General features: G+C 35.9%; 1 pseudogene; it reads right to left on the reverse strand.

The window, feature by feature from the left end:
• Positions 1–15,197: 15,197 nt before the first annotated feature.
• On the reverse strand, positions 15,198–15,632 carry LOC129682171 (60S ribosomal protein L26-like; annotated as a pseudogene).
• Between the last annotated feature and the right edge of the window lie 5,380 nt (positions 15,633–21,012).

The following is a 21,012-nucleotide window of genomic DNA, read 5'->3' on the forward strand; positions in this document are numbered from 1 at the left end:
TGTCCTTGTTGTGTACTTGAGCAACTTTTGGATATATGCCTAGGAGTGGTATAGCTGGGTCTTGAGGAAGCACTGTTCCTAATTGTCTGATAAAGCGCCAGACTGATTTCCAAAGTGGTTGTACAAGTTTACATTCCCACCAGCAATGGAGGAGGGCTCCCCTTTCTCTACAGATTTTGTATTTTTTAATCTCTCAAGCACAATACCTAACACTAAAGAATTCTACTGTTGGTGGTACACACCAAGGAGCCTGAATATACCCTGGATATATGTTCTTGGCACAAATAAAAAAGGTTTGGAGCAATTTGGTTTTTAATATGAAAAGCCAACAAAAATAAGTGATCAGAAATAAATATTTTTTAAAGCAAACTACAGGAAAGGGAATCTCATAAATAAACAATTGCCCTCATGTAATGTGACATAGCTTGGAAATGAAAAGGAATGAAGCAAACCTCAACAAAAGGATGTTTCCCTAATAACCTGTAGAGAGAAAAACAGTTACAAATGATGGCATCAAGTTTGATGTGCTTTGCATACATTTTCAGAACATAAAACTATTGTCTTATAATGGATATTTTGGATGGGACTCATCAGAAGCAATGGGATTACATAAAAATAGTCAGTGTAGCAGTTATTTATAGAAGAGAAACAAAGTAAGCCATAATAGAAAATAGACAATGCATATGGCGGTAACTCGTTTCATATAGGACTTTGTAACTAGCATAATTTTTCAAAAGGCCTTTCTTCTGAATTACACTTTTCGAGTGAAATGCTGATGTATTGTATGCAGTAAAGTGCTAGATACCTAGTGCTCACAGCAAATTGTCGAAGAATTAATATTGTTCTACCTAATATTTTACCTGTGCTGTTGACTCTTTTGCTTTAAACATTTGAAGTATTTATAGTTCTATCCACTCATGAGGGACCAAAAAGTATTAAATTATTATGCTCGTAGTTTTCTTGTATGTTTTAGACAATTTGTCTTCTCCGTTAACTTTAAGGAAGGCTGAGATGCCATGACCCACCTTGATAATCAGTTTATACGTGTGTAACTGATGTGACAACTGCACAATTTTCTTTCAGTTCAATAAATTCCACATCTCACCATTTTATTGGAATCCACACGTTCATTAAGCTTAACATTTTCCACATAAGAATTGTAATACACTTTATGAATAGTAACACTTTGATTCTCATAAAATTTCAAAAAATATTATTATCCTTGACCATACTTTTTTAAAACACTAAGTTTTAAAACTGATATTCTTAGAAGAAAATTATAAGTTGCCAAACAAGTATTTTCACATAATCTGGAATGCACTTTTAATCCTGTCAAATAGCCCATTAGAGAAATGATACTACCATTTCTTGACAAGGGAATTTGATGTATTTGTCTAAGAAAATTTAGAGTCAAAAGTGTCTCTAAATTTTTCTCTAAAATTGTCTCTAAGATTTAGAGACAGTTTTGTTAATTTTTTGGAATTAGAATACTGTAGACTGGGTAAATTATTTTTTAAGAAATACACGTACTTATTTGATTGATGTTTATGTAGGCTAAAAGTGTAAGATTTCTGAGCTACAATTGGGAAGGGGCTTCATACTGAGTTGCAGCAGAAGGACAGAAAGGCCACTATAGTGGGCTGATAGGAATGTGTAGAAAGAAGGCCAAATTTGCATCTAAAGCAGGCGATTTCCATAGTAATGTACTCGCATGTTGAAATCATCAGTCCTTTCAGGAGCAGAGTCCTCAAGGTCCTTAAGCTCTTCAAGGCCCCATCCATCTCTTCACACTCCTACAAAGGCAATTCTGTTTCATGTTGAAGGTTAGAGATATCCTTTAAAATATAACAACTTCTATAGGTTATTTGGCCACTCAAAAATGGAGTATAGAGATGCTTATTTCTAGAAACAGCAGTACTACAGCCTAATGCTAATGATACAAGAGCCTGGATTCCATACCTAGCTGATAAAAAAGGAACATTGGCCTGTCTTCAAAAGTCCTACTTAAATCTCCCTTTGCTACTTTCAAGTTCTATGGCTTTTGGTAAGTAAGACTTGATTTAGGAGAAGTTCAAAGTCTATGTACCATGTAGTTTTGCTACAAGTGTTAAATGAGATAGTGCCTAGCAAGTATGGTACTGAACAAAGTCATTTTAAAAATGGTAGTGATTTTAACTATCAATTCTTAGTAATGCCACAGTGCTAATGTAAAGTACTTCTAACTGCCCCCTGCCCCAAACATGGACCTGCTTAAGTGAACATATTAGAAAAAAATGAATTTTTAGACATTAAATTTGCTCTTCTGTAGAGAAATAAAATTCAGCACAAAGATCAGAAATAGACAATAGTATGAAGTAGGTAAAATTGGTATCTACAGGTCTACAGGTCTCTATTAGCCTCTCTGATGAAATACAATTCTTGTCATTCCTTCAATTTGTTCCCTAGTTGTAGTTTTTCTCTCTGACATCAACTTCTCCTCTCTATCTGAGACATGGTATATCATATCATATGTGGATGGTACATGCTTCCCTAGTGACTAATGCTAGCTGAGCTCCTGAAGAGACAATCTTTGATGCAAGAAACAGGGAAGTCGGTCACTTAGGATAAAATTTTATGACAACATTTCAGTGGAGGACAGGCTAGAACTTTGAATTTTTATTCCTTCTGTGTGTGTGTGTGTGTGTGTGTGTGTATGTATGTGTGTGTATGTGTGTGTGTGTGTGAAAGAGAGAGAGACAGAGACAGAGACACAGAGAGACAGTGACACAGAGAGAGATACACAGAGACACACACAGAGAGAGACAGAGAGATACACTCAGAGTATTTGATCAGAAAGCTAATATAAAATGTGAGTTGCTGTGAACTTTGAAGTTTGAACCACATTCGATTAAAGTGACTTTTCCAGAGTTTCTGTCATTTTCTCTTTGGAACAAGAGAAAGCGGCAGCTCTGGTTATCAGGGCCTTGTACTCTACTCTCTGAACACTGAAGGAAAGGATGTCAGAGTGCGAACAGTTTTAAGTTTCTCAGAGATGTTTCCAGGGCTCTTTCTGTGGACACTTTTAATGCTGCCCTGTGACATGTCAGTAAGCCATTCCTAACTGGAAGGGTGGTTACATGAGGGGACGGATTCGAACCAGCCAGATTCACCCTTTCAACCTGGGTGGAGGCAGCTCTAACTGGAGACCAGAGTCCTGTTTGCTTGGAATCTACAGATATCCATATTCAAACTGCATGTGAATTGTCAAATAAAAATGTGATTTCCTGACCTCAAGTGTTCTTGTGTTTACAGTTGAAGGGAGGAGGGTTTTCATGTGCAAGTCAGTGAGTTAAAGACTAAAGGGAAAAGATGGCTGGTTCCCCTTGACCCTTAAAGGGTTCCCACCTAATGTTCTCATTCCTCCACATTCTAGTGGTCGTCTTAGGAAGATTTGGACTTGAAAGAGTAATAAATGAGCAATCTAATAAAACAAATTATCTGTGCTTTAAACATTTGTTTTTGGAAATTTGCCATGTTTATTCCTAGAATATGTGTGGAAATGGTGGAAATTTTCACTAGTTATTCATGCAGTTGAATCAATATTTGCTGCGAATTAGTCAGGTAATAAGAAGAAAATGTAAGAGCAGCATCGCAGTGGAGGACAGCAATCACTGCTGACTGAACCACCTCCCTGCCCGACTGCAGCCCAAGTGTTCCGAGCTCTGTACATTTTTCACTCTTTCACTTTCTAAGTGATGATATTCAATCTCAAAATATTAAAATCAGAAATAAAAATGCCTCGCCAATGCATGCAGGTTGAAAGGCTGTGCTTGCATTTCCCAGGCAGCCATGCTTTTGCTCTTGCTAACTCACTTTGCAGTATAAGCTGCGGTTCAAATGGCGTCTTCCTAAATCACAATCTTGTTCATGATAAATTGCTGTGATAAAAGCGCTTCATCTGGTGGAAGAAGTGACTATTCATTGTGCTAATGTGCCCAACATCTGTCATTTTCTCTCCCTAAATACTTTGTCACAGCACGGGATATAAGCCTTACAGAGCAGGTTGGTAAAATACATTTTCATTTCAAGACTCACTATGTATGATGTAATTTGGAGGCTGGGATGATTAAGCCATGTTTCTTTCCCCTTCTTTCTGAAGCAGAGAGTTAAGCAGTCTAAGTATAGAAATGGCAAGGTCCATATTCCCTGAAAAAAAATAACTGCTATTTCCAGGATTTATTCTGACTCAGATTGCATGGGTGGAAACTGATTCACAGACATAGTTAAGTCATTCTTTGTGCTTGATAAGGACCACCTATTTTCTATTGACTTGGGGAAAGGGTATTTACAGCAGATTAACAGCATTGTCAGAGGAAACCTGGGTGGTACCCTGTCAATTCAATTAACTGAAGACAGAGAGTAGTGTAAAAAGGGAGGAAGCGGGTATCAACTGCTGAAAAGGCTTCTGCTTCACTCAGCATGGAACACACACATGATAATGCATTCAAACACACTTTGATACCAAAATGTTAGGAAATGATACCAGAAATATCATTACTAAAAGAAAGCTGCCATCGTATTAATTTTTCGACAGGAAAATTACAAAAGAAGTCAACTCTGTTAACAAGGACATTCTCTTTCTCCCCACACCCCTGCCTTTTTCAGTCAAATTGGGTATTGAAAAAGACAAGAATACTTCCAGAATGATATAGGTCATATAAAGAAGTTTGAAAACAATATTTGTAAATTTCACATCCATTGTAAATTAAAGACTTTTATATGATATTTTCACTTATATATACATGTACTTTAATCATGTTCAGCGTTTTCACTCACTGACAGTTCTCTCCAAGTCAGCCCCATTCTATGTTCATGACACTTAGGATTTTAGACACTAATTTTATGTTACCTTCACGCAAGCTAGGGTCATCAGAGAAGAAGGAACCTCAGCTGAGAAAATATATCCTTAAGACTAGGCTGTAGGTAAGCCTGTGGGGCACTTTCTTCATCAGTGATTGGTGAGGCCAGGCCTAGCCAGTTGTGGAGGGTGCTATCTCTGGGACGCTGGTCCTGAGTCCTTTAAGAAAGCAGGCTGACCGCCTCTAACAGAATCTGATTGGCCTGCTCTTGATCACCTCCCCCTGAGGGGGGAGCAGCCTTACCAGGCCACAGAAGATGACAATGCAGCCACTTCTGATGAGAACTGATAGACTAAGATCAGAAAGAAGGAGAGGACGACCTCCCCTATCAGTGGACTTGGGGAGGGGCATGAATGCAGAAAGGGGAGGGAGGGTGGGATCAGCAGGGGAGGAGGGAGGGGCTTATGGGGGGGATACAAAATGAATAAAGTGTAATTAATAAAAGTTAAAAAAAGAAAAAAAAAGCAGGCTGAACAAGCCATAAGGAAGGAAGAAACCAATAAGCAGCACCCTTTCCATGGCCTCCGCATCAACTTCTGCCTCCAGGTTCCTGCTCTGTTGGAGTTCCTGCCCTGACTTCCTCCATTGATGATGAGTGGTTTGGAAGTGTATGACAAATAAACTCTTTTCTTCCAAATTTGCTTTTGGCCATGGTGTTCCATGGTAGAAACCCTGACTAAGACATAACATACTGCAGAAACAGTTGTAATTTGCCCTTCTGTGCCTGGTTGATGCCGCTTGCCACAATGGTCTCCAGTGCCAATCATTTCCACAGTAATGACCCATTTCTGTTCTTTGGTCAAATAAAGCTTCATTGAGTGTGCATAATATCTTCTCTATTTATCCACCTGTTAATGGGTGCTAACTCTAATTATGTAAGGACACCATTGAAAAGTTGATGGGGACAACATTAAATCTCAGACCAGAGTATTTTATTTGGTATGTATAATTTTTCACAATATAATAAATACAGATCTTTTTTTTTAACTTCTAGTGTGTAATTTCTCTGTATGTGTGTGTCTCTCTCTTTTAGTGTCTTAATATTCCCATTGTATAAGTTTTCACCTCCTTGGTTAGGTATGTTCCTAAGTATTTTCTCTCTCTTTCCTCTTTTAGTATCTTAATGTTGTTATATTTTTCACATATATATGTTTCATATATATGTATCCATGTACATAATATGTACGTACACATGTATACATACATGTATACATTATGTGTGGATGTACATATATAAGAAACAAATCTGAGTTCAGATTTCCAGAACCCACATAAATCCAGACAGAAATCTGCACATCTGTAATCCAGCACTTACACAGTGAGATGGGAGACTGCCCAGAATCTCATGGGTCAGCTAGCCTGGCACACAAAGTAGTGAACAGCAGAGACCCTGTGTCAAACAAGGCAGATGTCGAGGAGGGATAGTTAAGGATGTCCTCTGACCTCCATTTGTGCACTGTGGCAGTGTGTGCCCAACTCAGAAAAATGAACACACACACAGAGACTCACACAGATGAGAGAGAGGAGGCAGGGTGAGAGGGAGAGAAAGACAGAGAAAACAATAACAAAATAAAGCAGATCACTAACATTTTCAGTGTAAGAGATTATAAGAAGTAAAAGTGGGCCAATCCAATTTGATGAAATTCCACAAAACAAATAGTAACAACAGAAGAGCCACTTTAAGTCAGGGTTTTCATAATATTTAAGAAATCAATTATAAACTCATTCAAAAATACAGAAAATATATGATGACCACGTCGATTCATAAGCAAAAACATATTGGTTGGGTCATCATTTGGTCTTTATGAATCTCATTTATACATGTTTGTGTTTCTTTACGATTATATTTATTATAAATAAATGTATGTTATATATCCATGTATATACGAATAATGTGATGGACATAAGAATTTAACAAAGTTTGGAGGCAATAGATAGACTATAAAAGTTTAATGGAGTTTTAGAGTTTGGAAGAACGTATAAGGAGATAACAAGAAGCTTGGTCAAATTATTTGTGTATCTAAGTAGATGTTCTGCTGTGTGTTTCTAGAGAAAGCTGAGCGAGTTGTCACATTATCTTAGAAATGCTGACTCATTTTAGCTTAAAAAACTCATATTAGTCAATAGCTTCCACAATCAGCCTAAAGAATATTTACACATATTAGAAACAAATCTTTGGTATGTGTTAACATGATTGAATAAGTTTTCAATAAATTGGATTTGTTGTAAAATAAATAAGACCTCAGGGAATGATATAGGTTGCAAGAATATATAATTGTGTCAATTGACTGAAATGCATCAAATAGCAGGTGTGACAGCCGATAGCTAAAATGATATTTGATGGAAATTCGTAGCGATGAACTTCATTTTTTTTTCTTTTCCATTTAGTTATCAAAAACGCATGATAGACAGTATAAAATGAAACCAGATGAAATGAGTTTCCACATGGGTTCTGCCAAGCCTCATCTTCTTGGTGAGTTCTTAGGAAAGCCAGAATCCATTCTGTGAGTGTGACTGAGATCTGCAGGATCTGTGAATTACTTCTTCATTCCATCAACTGAGAAGCTGTGCCATATAGTGGAATGAATCCAAGGCAATGAAACGCAAGCCCATGCATTAGGGCATTAGGACATTTTTCTACTTCCCTTCTCTGCTCTCTTTCCTTCCCATCACTCGTTTTCTTCCTCTTCTAACCTCTTCTTCCTTCTTTCATTCTTTCAAGCTCTCTTCATGATTTTAAAAGTTATAGTGCTCTCAAATATTATTTGCATGCAAATTCATAATCATAAATCTTTGGAAAATTATTATTAAAATATGTAGATAGGTTCTTGATGTTCTGAAATGAAACACAATTTCACTTTGCTGAAATAAGGAGTAGAGAGTCCACGCAGGAATACCATTTCAGGTTGCATGGGAAATTTATTTTTTTTTCAAATCAAAAATAGTCTTTTCTCGGTCTATATGCTAATAACCTTGAGATTTATACACTGACACTTGCTGTCAGTCATCCCCCCCAAAAAAAGAGGAAAGAATGAAATCTATATGTTGTCATGAACTTTCTATCTAAGTTGAGTGCATTGAAAAAGTAAGTTTCACTGTGTTTTAATTTGTATTTTTCCAAAATAACAATTTTTTTTTCCTTTTCGGGCAAGAAATCAATAATAGAAGTCTTAAAATGTCTTTGATGCTTAAATTACATACTGTTTGTCTAGAATTCAAGCTTTATAGGCTGCATGAAAACTGACACAATAGCACATTAAATACCATGAAAATTCAGGAATAGTTATAGATCATTTTCTAAAATATTTACTTATATAATATGTTAAACTTCAATTTTGTTTTACTTTTGAATCAAAGACCTATTATAAAGTAGCTGAAAGTAATCCATATAATTGTATAAGTGCTTTTTTATTAAATAAATTAATTGGATCTTACATAAAATATGCATGTTTGAGATAGTCTATTTAATTCTGCATATCTTATGGTTTTAATGTGACTTATTTGTTATTGTTTCAATCCAGAGAAAAGTCACTACACTTTAACATCATAATAATGTTCGTTTTCAGTTTTGATACTGCATTTAAAATACAAGCACAGCCTGTAAGGAGAAATGCTTGATATCTAAAATATGAAGTAAATAATCATTTGCTTAAAAATGTAACAAGGTATAAGCAATAAATGCTTTTCTTACTTTGTACGTTAACACATGCCACAACACTTTTCATTTTCTATGTGTTCTAGTTTATCCATTAACTTCAGAAAATACTATTTTCAGTGTAAATCAACATGCCCTGTAAGGGACTTTTCAATTTATGTGAGAGTGTTTCGGAAGAGCCCCAAAGTCCTGTCCTCCTCTTCAGACAAAGGAACTGTAAGTCCCAGCTCTCATAGTGGACCTTAACATTTTGTTCATGGCATATCTTGTAACTTGGGTTAGAGTTAGTTTTTCCAGCCATAAAATGGGGATAGTAGTGACTGCCATGCCACCCCCAGGGATTTATTGAGGAGAGAGATAAAAAGATTATTTGAAAAAGGGGGTAGGAGATAATATTACACTTATAATGTGCAATTTTCTATTAGCCTTACAGTTTTGGTATTTGCACTGCAGTCTTTTTTAAAATTTTTATTTTCTCACCACAGTGAGAAAATTCCACACAGGAAGATATTCAAAGCTGATCAAAGAAGACGAGTGAAATTGTGTCCTTTAAGGGTGATCTTCCACGAATCACCTCCTTTACTGCACTGCCATTTATATGTCCTCTTGACGCAGCACCACCAGCTAGGGACCAGGCCTTCGGCACAGGTACCTGAAGGAAACAATACTTTGATGAATTTGTGACAGTAATCAGTAGAGATTTCACACTCTGACAATAGTTATGGAATTTTATTCTATACAGAAATTAAGAATATCTCAATAATCCCACAGTTTTCAAAATCAAGATAACCCAACTACAAGATTTGTTACATTCCCAGCTCTTGGAATTCTTGACTTCAGTTTCAATGCTCATGTGTCCTGATAATGCTCAACCTTATCATGATTTGACTTACATACAAATTGATTACTTTATATTTGTCAGTAGAATTCCACTAATATTCAGTTCCCTAATAGATCTTGCCTTCTTAATTTTTTCTATGATGGGTGGCTTTACTATTAATCATACATTAAAGTTAGACAAAAATGATTGTGCTAAATTGTCAAAAATATAATCACTACCAACAGCATTGTACTCCATTATATAAGAAAATAACTTTACTTAAAAGCATGGTTTATATGTAAAACATCAATCAACTTATCCAAACAATAAGAGATAACTATTATTGCATTTTAGAGAGTGTAAATGCTTTGTCAAAAATCATTCACCCTAAAAAAAAAAAATCATTCACCCTGAACAGTGTTTTTGGCAATAGATCTGATGTCCAAAAGCATGATAAAAGGAATATATGCAGTTCAGATTTCAGTTCAGTGAATAGGCTCATTTGAAATTCTGTTTCTAATGATAGAATACTATTTAGGAGGTTGTGATGGACATTTTTAGTTGTCAATATGTCAGTTTAGTATCATAAGTGGTGACCATAAAGGTTGGCCTGTGGCAGGAATGTCTTTGTGGATGTGCCTTAAATAAGTTAATTTATGCGTTAAGAGTCAGTCCACCATAGGTGGAAACATTCCCTGGGCAGGCACTCCTGAAGAGTGGAAAAACAGAGTTGGTCACAAGCAAGCAAATAGAATGTAATGGTGACTGTGGATGTCTCAAGCCCTCCCACTGTGAATTCTCCGCAATGATGGACTGCAACCAGGAACTATGAGCTAAAAGTAAACTTCTTTACTAAATTGCTTTCAAAGTATTTTGTCATAGCAACAGATCTATAAAATCAGAGGAAAGGTAAACAGTAACTTAATTAAAACATGGATCTTTCTTATCTAGGACCCAGTGGTATCTTACCAATTTACTTTCCTAGAAGTTTTATTTAGTTCTTCCATATTGTATTTACAGCATGTCAAAATGTCCACAGGATAGTTTCCTCCTCCAGGAAATTCTATCAGGTACAGACACAAATGTACTGTTTAGGAGTCCAGAGAGATTTAGAAAGTGGGCACGGCACAAGCTTTACATACTACTTGAGTTAAATATCATATATCTCATGAGTTGCTTGGGTAAATTTCTCTAATGTTTTATTTGAATAGTATTTTATAAAATGATAGCCTTAGAAAAAGTGGAGGGTGCTAGGAGAATTCTAAAAGCACTCCACAAATCTGTTAGAACAATTGAAAAATTTTACTGCCTAATTTAGCTTATTCACATTTGTGATATTTTTTGGCCACAGAAAATATATTGACTATGTAATAAAAGATATTCTGTTTTATTTGTGGGGGAAAGTGAGACAGACAATGACACTACCCAAGCAAATATTCTTAGCACTTGAATTGTAAGTAATTCACGTCCCAAGGCAGCCGAGTTCTGCTGTCAAAAGATGCAGCAGCCTGCAACGGTGAGTTCCGAAACTTTGACTTTCTTTCATATCCTTTATTTTTGAACCAGAACCTCATCTGAAAGTTGATGGAATGTGAATACAAAATGTTCATTTAAAAACCCAGGACACTATATTTTCTGTGTTTTCAAAGCATCAACTCTTATGACTGTTTAAAGGGATTATGGGAAATAATGTTTCTCTTTTGTATAGCAGAGAATAAATGAGAGTGTCTTCTATACAAAATTTCAAAAGTATAACTGAATAATACCTCCATAGTTAAGGATTTTTTTAGATATGGAGAACACATTTTAGGATAATAGATAAAAATATCAAAAGCAGAAACAAAATTTATCTTCTGGAACAAAACTGTTCATTGAATGGTTTCTTAACATATGTATGTTTGTTAATTATTTCATAGAAAGTATTTGAGAGAAGTTATAACCTTTTATAACTTATTGGAATGGTAACTTTATAACAAATCGTATCACATGTGTCTATTAAGAGAACTGGATTATATTGGTGAACAATTTTATGCTGAGAGTATTCTGTTTAAACAAACATATATTTCACCATTTTCCAGAGCTAAATCTTGACACTTCATTTTTATTGTTGTTTTAATACTTGAATTTCTGTAACCTATTGAAGGATGGGAGAGGAAGATTTTATGTGTGTGTGTGTGTGTATATATATATATAAAATGTATGTGAGTGTGTGTGTCGTGTGTGTGTTACTGAAGCTTGAACTCTATGGCTTACCTATGTTGGGCAAAAGTTCTGCAAAGGTATAAATACCAGTTGGCTTTGTTTTTACTTGAAAAGCATGGATAACATTTGTTTATTATTATTCTGTGTATGGACACTTTTATGTGAAAGTACTTCACCTGAGGAGTCACCTTGCTGGCCTCCTTTGTTTTTGTTTTTCTATTTTGAGACATGGTCATAAGAATTCAGATGCATTTTAAAATCACAGCATGGCTTAGTCAGGCTTTGAACTTGCAACTCTTCTGCCTTTGACTCCAAAGTCCTGGGATTGTGGATGTTTTCCACTACACCAAAGTTACATTTCAGAATAGTCTAAAATCCAGAGTTCTTTATGAAAAAGTGACACTTTAACTCAAGGTGTCAATACCTCTAAGAATAATTAAAAACATATTTTAAAGGTGAAACACTATCTCTTGGTGAGCAAAAAAAATATATCACATATGACCTTTTCTTAAAAAAAATGAGGAAATGTCTGAGGTGTAATGGTGAAATTTTGTTGGGTGGATGGAAGATTAGGTAGATTGTTAGGAGAATGACCATCTGGGTGCAATTGTATGTTACATACTCAATTACTAAATGCTTAAATTTGGACTTAAAATTTACACTTTCAGAAGTGATGTAGTTACATCTGAAATATGGAATGTTTCCAGAAAATGAAAATTGTATAATGAGAACAGATGTTTATGTGTTGTCATTTTTTTTAATCATCACCTGGCTTCGGTAACACCTGTCACAACGCCACTGTGTGCTCCTCTCAGAGACTCTCTCTTTCTCTAGCACTCTCTCTCTTTCTCTCCCTCTCTTTTTCTTTCTTTGCCTTTAAAATATTTATTTTTATTTCTATTTTATTTTATTTCTTGCCTATGGGTGTTTTGCACATGTATGTCTCCTCATCACAGGCGTACCTGGTGCCTGTGGAAGTCAAGAGACAGTCAGATACTCTGGAACCAGAGTTGGTCGTAAGCTGCCCTGTGGGTGTTCAAAGCTGAGCCTGGATCCTCTCTAAGTTCAGCTAGTGCTCTTAACTGCTGAGCCATCACTTCAGACCCTCCTGGAAATATTTTAAGAGCTAATTAGTGTGTGCTTCCACTGGTGGGATCGCCAGCATCTCCATTTCCTAAGATACCTTGCTTTGTGTAGTGCAAATTCAAAACAATAAAAGCAGAATTTTTGAAAAGTAATGAGTCAAAAAGCTTCATTTTAAGAAGGAAAAAATGAAATTTAAACACAACTTTATTAAACTGAGTCAATCTGGATTTTGTCATGAGCATCAGCACTCTTGGCCGTCCTTGTGTTTCCTTGTGCTCTGTTTCTGAAATAGTCTCATGGTTTCAGTGTACACAGACAAAAATGTACAATGTCAACGTTCCTCATTTTAGTCTACTTTATTAAATTTTATACAAAATACATGATGTTAATATCTTCCAAACATGAAGTAGATACCCATCTGTTATTTCAGTATGAAGATAACTCAACACGGCACTTCAATATTAGTCTAGCTTATATTACCGTATCTTTTGTTGCATGAGTTTCTATTTCAAATGGCTGATCAAAATTAATATGGTTCCTTTACCCAATGGCATTTATTTTGGTTATAAGATTAGAAATGTAAATTTGCAATAAAAGAAGAAAATAGGAGCCTGGTTTTAATGAATATTTCGCACATGACTAATTAACAGAATCCCCTACAGGAATTTGGAAGTAATAAGGAATTGACTGAAAATAAATTAAAAATTAATAAAGGAGTCTCCAAACAACTTTGTTTATGAACATTTAACAGTTGCCTCCTTAGTTATGAATATTTCAAGCTGTTTTTGTTATTTTTGCATGTATTATTCTTGTAGTGTTCATAATTTTAGAGGTGATTAGACAAAGGGGGACTAACACACGAAGCAAAGTGTCTTAACATGATAAAGCTCTACCTTGGGAAAACTTGCTAATGTACAAATAATGGCTTAATATTCATGTTTTTTGTCTAACAATATATGCAAAACAGCCTGAGCCATATAAGGATGGAAACTCCTCAGAAGTAGAAAAAGTACAGTGAGGGTCTTGGCTTTTGAGAACAATGTGGATTCTTTCACAGACAGAATCTTTGAGTAGAAAATAATGTTACTGTTTGTGAAATATTCAGAAAATTAGTTTAAATGATATGGATCCCTTCTTGCATGTAAATTGGAAAGAATATCATCCTACATGGAAAAATTTCAAATCATCTTTCTTCCAGTATATTTGGCCTTAATTTATTCCAGTATCTGAATATTTATGGGTAACTTTTCTTCAGTGTTTGCAAACTAAACATAAAACTTGGAGAACTTTAGTTGCAATATGTCAGGAAAAATAAAAACAGAATTTTATTTTCTTTCCAGAATTAAAATGGAAGAATCAAAAAGATCGAGTAGCAATTATTTCTTTTACTTATCTCCTCTAAATGAAAGTAGAAAATTCTGAGAGATATCAAATGTGGTCTGAATATAAAGTGTGAAGTATCTTCAGATAAATGTGTTGCAAAAAGAGAAAACTGAAATACAATTTTCAGATGTGCAGAAAATGCTATCTATATTCTTGTGGACACAGAACAGTTTGAATAATTGATTTTGAATTCACAAATGAACATATCTCAGTACAACTATTGAGAAAAAACAGGAAGCAAATTGAAGTTTTCTCAAGAATAGAACATAAATTTCTTACAGCATTGAAATCTGCCAGTATTTAAAACTCAGATTTTACAGAAAATGTTTAAAGAGAGGTAATAGATAACATGAGTTTTTGTATCCCTAAAGCAAGGCAAAATGAATAATCTAGATCCTCAAAGACATATGTACCAATATTCTTTAACCTTCTTTACAAACTAAAATGGAGAATAAGAGAATGTTAATGCTCTTAAAACACTGAAGTAGTTTTAACAGGAAACACTTTTTAACTAATGCACAAGTTTTAGTACCAAATTTAATTGTAAATCTTCTCAATTTCCTCATTCCTATCATTTTCACTCTCCATCTATCTGGGAGACAAATGCTCTGCTGAATTTCAACAGCACGCCTATAGCTTAGAGAATAGCTCATTAAGAACGACTGATCAAAATCAAAATCTGCATCAGCTAATAATGCAGCTTGCCTTCCTTCCTTGACTTGGAGTTGTGTGGCTGATGGCTTTTTGTGCCAGAAGGAAGCAGGGAGACAAGTCAGCATGGTGCTGTACTCAGGTGAGGGATGTTTTACATTTGCTGTGTAGTCCTCAAATATATAATCACAGTTTTTATTTTTATTTAGTTTTTAAGATTTGTTTTTAATTGTTTGTATTCCTGTGTGTCTATGTGAGTTGATAGAATCCCCTGGAGCTAAAGAAAGGCTGCTGCAAACCTCCAGATGTGGATGCTGGGAACCTAGCTTGGGTCCTCAGAAAGGGTAGCATATGCTCTTAACTGTTAGTCCTCCTCTGCAGTTCTGAGAGACAGAATTAATGGAAGTGTAGAAAGTTGTGTAAGAGGACTAGCAGGTAATGATAATGTGCCCCATTTTTTTTTCTGAAATAGTCGTTAATGAAAGGTGTGTATGAAAGGCCTCTACTCCTGAGTCTTCTCACTTGCTTCTTCCTTGTATTTGCCCTCTCCTTTCCTACCTGTTGAGACTTGAGCTTCCTTTCCAGCATCTTCCCGAGGTCTTTGTCCAGCTTTAGCCTGGTGACAACTACCTTGCTGGAGCGGATGCCCACATGGATGGTTGTGCCCTTACCCTTTTCTTACGGCGCTCTCTTTGTGTAGACAGCATACTTCTCCCTGAACACCTGGACCACTTTGCCAATCTGCTGGCCTTTGTAGTGTCCTCGGATAACCTGAACTTCATCATCCTTTCGAACCGGCATGGAGCAAACGTTATGCTTCTGTCTCAGCCCTTTGGAAAGAGGGAAAGACAAGATCTTCCTCCGGATGTGAAATGGTGCATTGAAATACCACTTGCGGTTCTTGCTTCGGTCAAGTCACAAAGGAATGGAACTTCATTTTTGCAGCTGCAAAAGACTTAACAATATTCCATTATAAAATTTCCCTCTGTCCTTTAAAAAATATAAATAATTGTATTTTACTTTTGATCTCATCTGCAAATTTTCAAGGTTTTATAGCCTAGTACGATTTGCTTGCCAAATAAAGTGATTATTTGGAAATATTAATTATCACTTCTATCATTGGTTTGGGAACTGAGGTAAGATAGTCATTTTGATTTCAAAACACCAAAAAGAATAAATGTCTTATATTTAGAAAAAAATATTTTGAGAGTTTAAGTAAAACTTTCTAGTTTCATTAGTTGACTTGTCTAAAGTAAATTTAAAAAATTGGAAACACTGAAATTGCAGTTTTTAAATTTTTTAAAATTCATGTTATTCATTGTAGAAATTAATAGAAGTAGGTTATGAGATTGCCTATATTTTCAAGCAAACAACAAAGAAAAATATGTCTATGTTTGTGTATCTGTGTATGCAAATATGTGAACTATGTTTCAACGTAAATGATAAGTCTGCCTCTAAAGTGAGCAGTTGTCTATGAGTGTTCAGGGTTTGTTCATTCTTCATTCTACTCATTTTCAGGAGTCAATGCTTTAGCAAGTGGTTTCTTCCTAGGTATTTAAATGACACCATTTCCTTAAAAATTTAATGTTCTTGGTCTCCTCTCTGTTAAGATACTGGAGCAAAAAAAAAAAAAAAAAAAAATCCAAACACAAATTTACTGTCAAGAATCCAGGTTGTGTTTTCTTGCTGCTTGTAAGCAAGTTCTGTAATCTGAGCAACTTATGCTAAGCGACAGCTCAGATTTCCCTGTCACTGGGAATATCATTGTTTGTCTGTTTAAAAGTACAGCTATCCATAATGAATATACAAACAGGAATAAAAAAATAAAAAAGAGGAAGACTGAATGGCAGAGAAACACTTAAAGAAATGTTCAATGTCCTTAATCATCCCAGCAATGCAAATCAACAAGACTCTGAGAGTCTATCTCACACCCATTACATTGGCTAAGATCAAAAACCCAAGGGATGATGCATGCTGGAAAGGATGTGGAAAAAGGGGAACCCTCCTCCATTGCTGGTGGGAATGTAACCTTGTACAATTACTTTGGAAATCAACTTGGTGCTTTCTCAGAAAATTTGAAATAGCGCTTCCTGAAAATCCAGATATACCAGCATATATCCAATAGATGCTAAACCACACAACAAGGACATTTGCTCAACTATGTTCATAGCAGCATTATTTATAATAGCCAGAATCTGGAAATAACCTAGATGTCCCTCAACTGAAAAGTGGACACAGAAAGTTTGGTATATTTACACAATGGAATACTACTTAGCAATAAAAACAAGGAAATCATGAAATTTGCAGGCAAATGGTGGGAACTAGAAAAGATCATCCTGAGTGAGGTAATCCAGAAGCAGAAAGACACATATGTTATATACCCACTTATAAGTAGATATTAGACATATAATATAGGATAAACATACTATAATCTATAGTCCTAAAGAAGCTAAACAAGGAGGACCCCGAGAAGAGGCTGAAACCTCACTCAGAAGGTAAACAGGATAAACATTTGAAGTAGGAGAACATAGGGAACAGGTTAGGAGCCTTCCACAGGAGACCTCTGAAAGAATCTACCCATCAGGGTATCAAAGGAGATACTGAAACTTTTAAACTGTATGAATGAGCCAGTAGATGAGATAGTGGTAGCTTTGCTGTCATCCAAATTATCGTCAGTGGAAGGGACGGTAACGAATACATCCATAAACAAACACAGTTGACAAGATGCAAACTGTCATAAATGATGGATAGTGACCTATTCAATATCTATTTTTATTTCTTTTTTAAATTAAAATTTTATTTTTATATTAATTACAAGTTTATTCACTTTGTATTCCAGCTGTAGCACCCTCCCTCATTCTCTTCCAACCACACCCTCCCTCCCTCCCCTCCTCCCATTTCCTTCTCCAAGTCCACTGATAGGGGAGATCCTCTGCCCCTTCCATCTGACCCTAGCTTATCAGGTTTCATCAGGACTGGCTGCACTGTCCTACTCTGTGGCCTGGCAAGGCTGCTCTCATCTCAGGAGTCAGGTAAAAGAGCCAGCCACTGAGTTCATGTCAGAGACAGTCCCTTGTTTCCCTTACGAAGGAACCCACTTGGATACTGAACTGAGCTGCCATGGGCAACATCTGAGCAGGGGTTCTAGGTTATCTCCATGAATGGTCCTTGATTGGAGTATCAGTCTCAGAACAGACCCCTGTGCCCAGTTATTTTGGTTCTGTTGCTCTCCTTGTGGAGCTCCCGACCTGTCCAGATCCCACTGTCTCTCAATGCTTTCATAGGATTCCCTGCACTCTGCCCAAAGTTTGGTTAAGATTTTTAGTGTCTACTTTGATATACTGCTATCATCATTGTTCAAATGGCAAAGCTTGCATTTCATTATTTTCAACTTTATTTATTTATTTATTTATTCATTCTTATTTATTTATTTATTTGTTTGTTTGTTTATTTATTTATGCAGAAGACCATGTGTGCCTGTCAGAGTTTGTTTTCTGTTTCTGCCAAGTGGTTTCCAGGGATAGAACTCAGAGAGCAAGAGCCTTTACCCACTGAGCTATTTTGTCATACCAAAAGTTGTATTTCTCAGTGTCCCCTGGAATAATGTATGGCAAAATAAGACAGTTATTAATAAAAAATATGATAAGTTACACAAATTATAAAAGAGTTTTTCACATAGCCCATTCTTTGGCATATGGAAATGGTGAAAAACCCATGATCATGAGAAAACTGTAAGAACCCACCTGGACTAAAGAAACCTCTCTGTGGACTAACTACTCAATATTCTCAAGAAAAATGAAGTCCTAAACCAGGTAAACTGTTACTAGGAGTCGTGTCTCTGAAAGCACAGTGTGTTGGCATTCATTTGTGAATGCAAATAAGCACATCTTGAACCTCTGAAAATTTAAGAATATTACAAAATATAATAATCTAGAAATGCGCACGTAAAGTGAGTCTCTATTCATGTTTGTTTATGAATCATATATTAACAATTTAAGGCGTTGTGTGTTACATTTGGTTAGCTATATTCTAATTAGTGTGGATCTATGTTTCTCCAATTCCAAGAAACATAAGCCTACAAATGACTGAACAGTCGGTGAGAAAAAAACACTGAATTTGTTACTATGATGTTCTAGAACTCTATTGTAAAAGTATACTGCTATGGTTTCATGGATTAAAACCATTAGTGTGATCTTAATGAAATTTTGCAGCCGTCAGATAAAATGGAATGATTGATTATGTCTGAAGTTTGAAGCAAAACATATTGTGTTCTGTTAGCATTTGACAACCTGAACTGAATTACCATGTCTTGTAATCTTTCACTTATTATAATTATTATTTGGTTTTAAGATAAAATTAATATTATTTGCAAATGATATGTATTATTATTTAGCTTTTAATATAAAGGTTGGCCTTTTCCATTTTCCAAAGTAAATCTGTAAAACATGCTTTAAGAAATGATTTATAGATGCAATTTGTTTTTAAATAAAAGTACACTTATACAAATTGTTACCATTCAGGAATTTTAATTAAAGCTTGAAATATGTGTGGTTAGTTTTACAGAAATAAAAATTTTCCTAACTTCAATAAGCCTATGTCCAAAGATCAGACTAGGGGCCGGTTCTCACAGTCAACATTTGAATCTCACTTTCATGGAAAGGCTTTCTAATTTTCATGTGGAAAAGCAGTAAGAATGCTCCTGCCTGGGTGGACGAATCTTAAGAAAAAAATTTAGAAACTAAAACTTTTCACATAAAATTATACATTTTGGGGTTGGAGGATGACTCAGTTGTCTGGAGAGCTGCTCTTCCCGGGAACCTGAGTTCAGCTAACAACACGAACCCGGTGTGCATGGGTCACAGCTGCCTGTGAATCCAGCTCCAGGTGATCCAAAACTCTCTTCAGTTCTTTGATGGTCCCTGCACACATGAAAATAACCCACAACCCCCACACACTCATACAGAAAAAAATTAAAAATATAGATCTGCCTCACAAACTCTGACAGTCGCTTCAAAAACACGTGAATCTTAAGAGATTTATATTCGGGTAATTTCATGCCCTAAAGTGTAATTTTTTAATGACCCCATGGGGTGGGGGGGGTGTAGCCAGAAGTATTAATAGGACTTTGTACTACAAGTCCCCGCAGGTAACAGATCAACAGCTGGGGAACAGTTTGATTCACAGATGCTTCCATGTTGGTAGAAGGCCTGTGGTGAAATTCATGGTTGTTTAACAAATAACAAGTCCATTGCCATCCCAGCTGTGCTCAAGCTGCACACGATAGTGGAGGGGCCTGGTGCCAAGTGCCTCAGAACTAAACCAGGGGATGCTCATGTGACATGCAGCCCTGCTGGAAGACCTCCTCAAGCGTCAGCTCATTCAGCTGTCAATATTTAAAGCCAAGGTTCTTCCTTAGCATCACAGCCAACTAGCAGACTACCAGGGAGAGAAACAAAGAAGCCGTTATTTCCTCCCTGTTTAAATTCCAGCCTTACCCTGCATAGCCTTACACCCCATGTTTGCTATGCGTGGCTTCCGAATATTTAAATATTCAAAGATCCTCAGTCATCTCTAGCCTCATCCCTAGGCAATTTGTTAAGGCTTAAAGTCTCAGGGTAGATTTTCTTCACTGAATGGAGCTCTATGTAAATGTGGACCGTGCCGTTTCATGGGTCCAACTGGAAATAACCACGTCGTCAGAGCCTGAATGATGCTGAGGTTCAGAAGGAAGGTCTGAATTTTGTGTTAACCCTTTGCCCTTCATCGAGAACATGTGTGCTATCATGTAGGTTTTGCTTTATTGAGAACTGGATATTATACTAAAAGGAAAGACTCACTGTTGTCCTTTAGGCTTTGCAAACATGTAATATAATTCTGAGAAGAAAAATGACACTTAGGCCGTGATCAAACTAAGATATTTCACAGCTACCGATCATTAGGAAAATGTGGGTGATCTTTCCCAGAAGAATCAAAACGAGAGGAGTTGGGAAGCTAGACAGGTTAAATCAGAGATGTATAAAACAAAAATCTGCAAAAATAACAACAAATGAAAAAGGCTAAGAACATTGGTGTGTTTGTGTTCATTTTAATAAACGGCATTAAAGTGTGACAAATTATGTAAGAGACGTAAAGGTCATGAATAATTTTAAGACCATATTCTATTATTTCCTGAAATTGAATTTTTAAAAGTTCTCTTGAAACAGATATTACTTCAGCTTTATCATGTGATCAGAGGTCTGATATTAATGGATGCTATTACCCATATCAGAGGGGGCATTTAAGGTTGATGAATTTTACTTGACATTAACTTGTATATA

This window comes from Psammomys obesus, unplaced genomic scaffold, assembly GCF_907164565.1.
Source record: "Psammomys obesus unplaced genomic scaffold, mPsaObe1.curated_primary_1811, whole genome shotgun sequence".
NCBI lineage: Eukaryota > Metazoa > Chordata > Mammalia > Rodentia > Muridae > Psammomys > Psammomys obesus.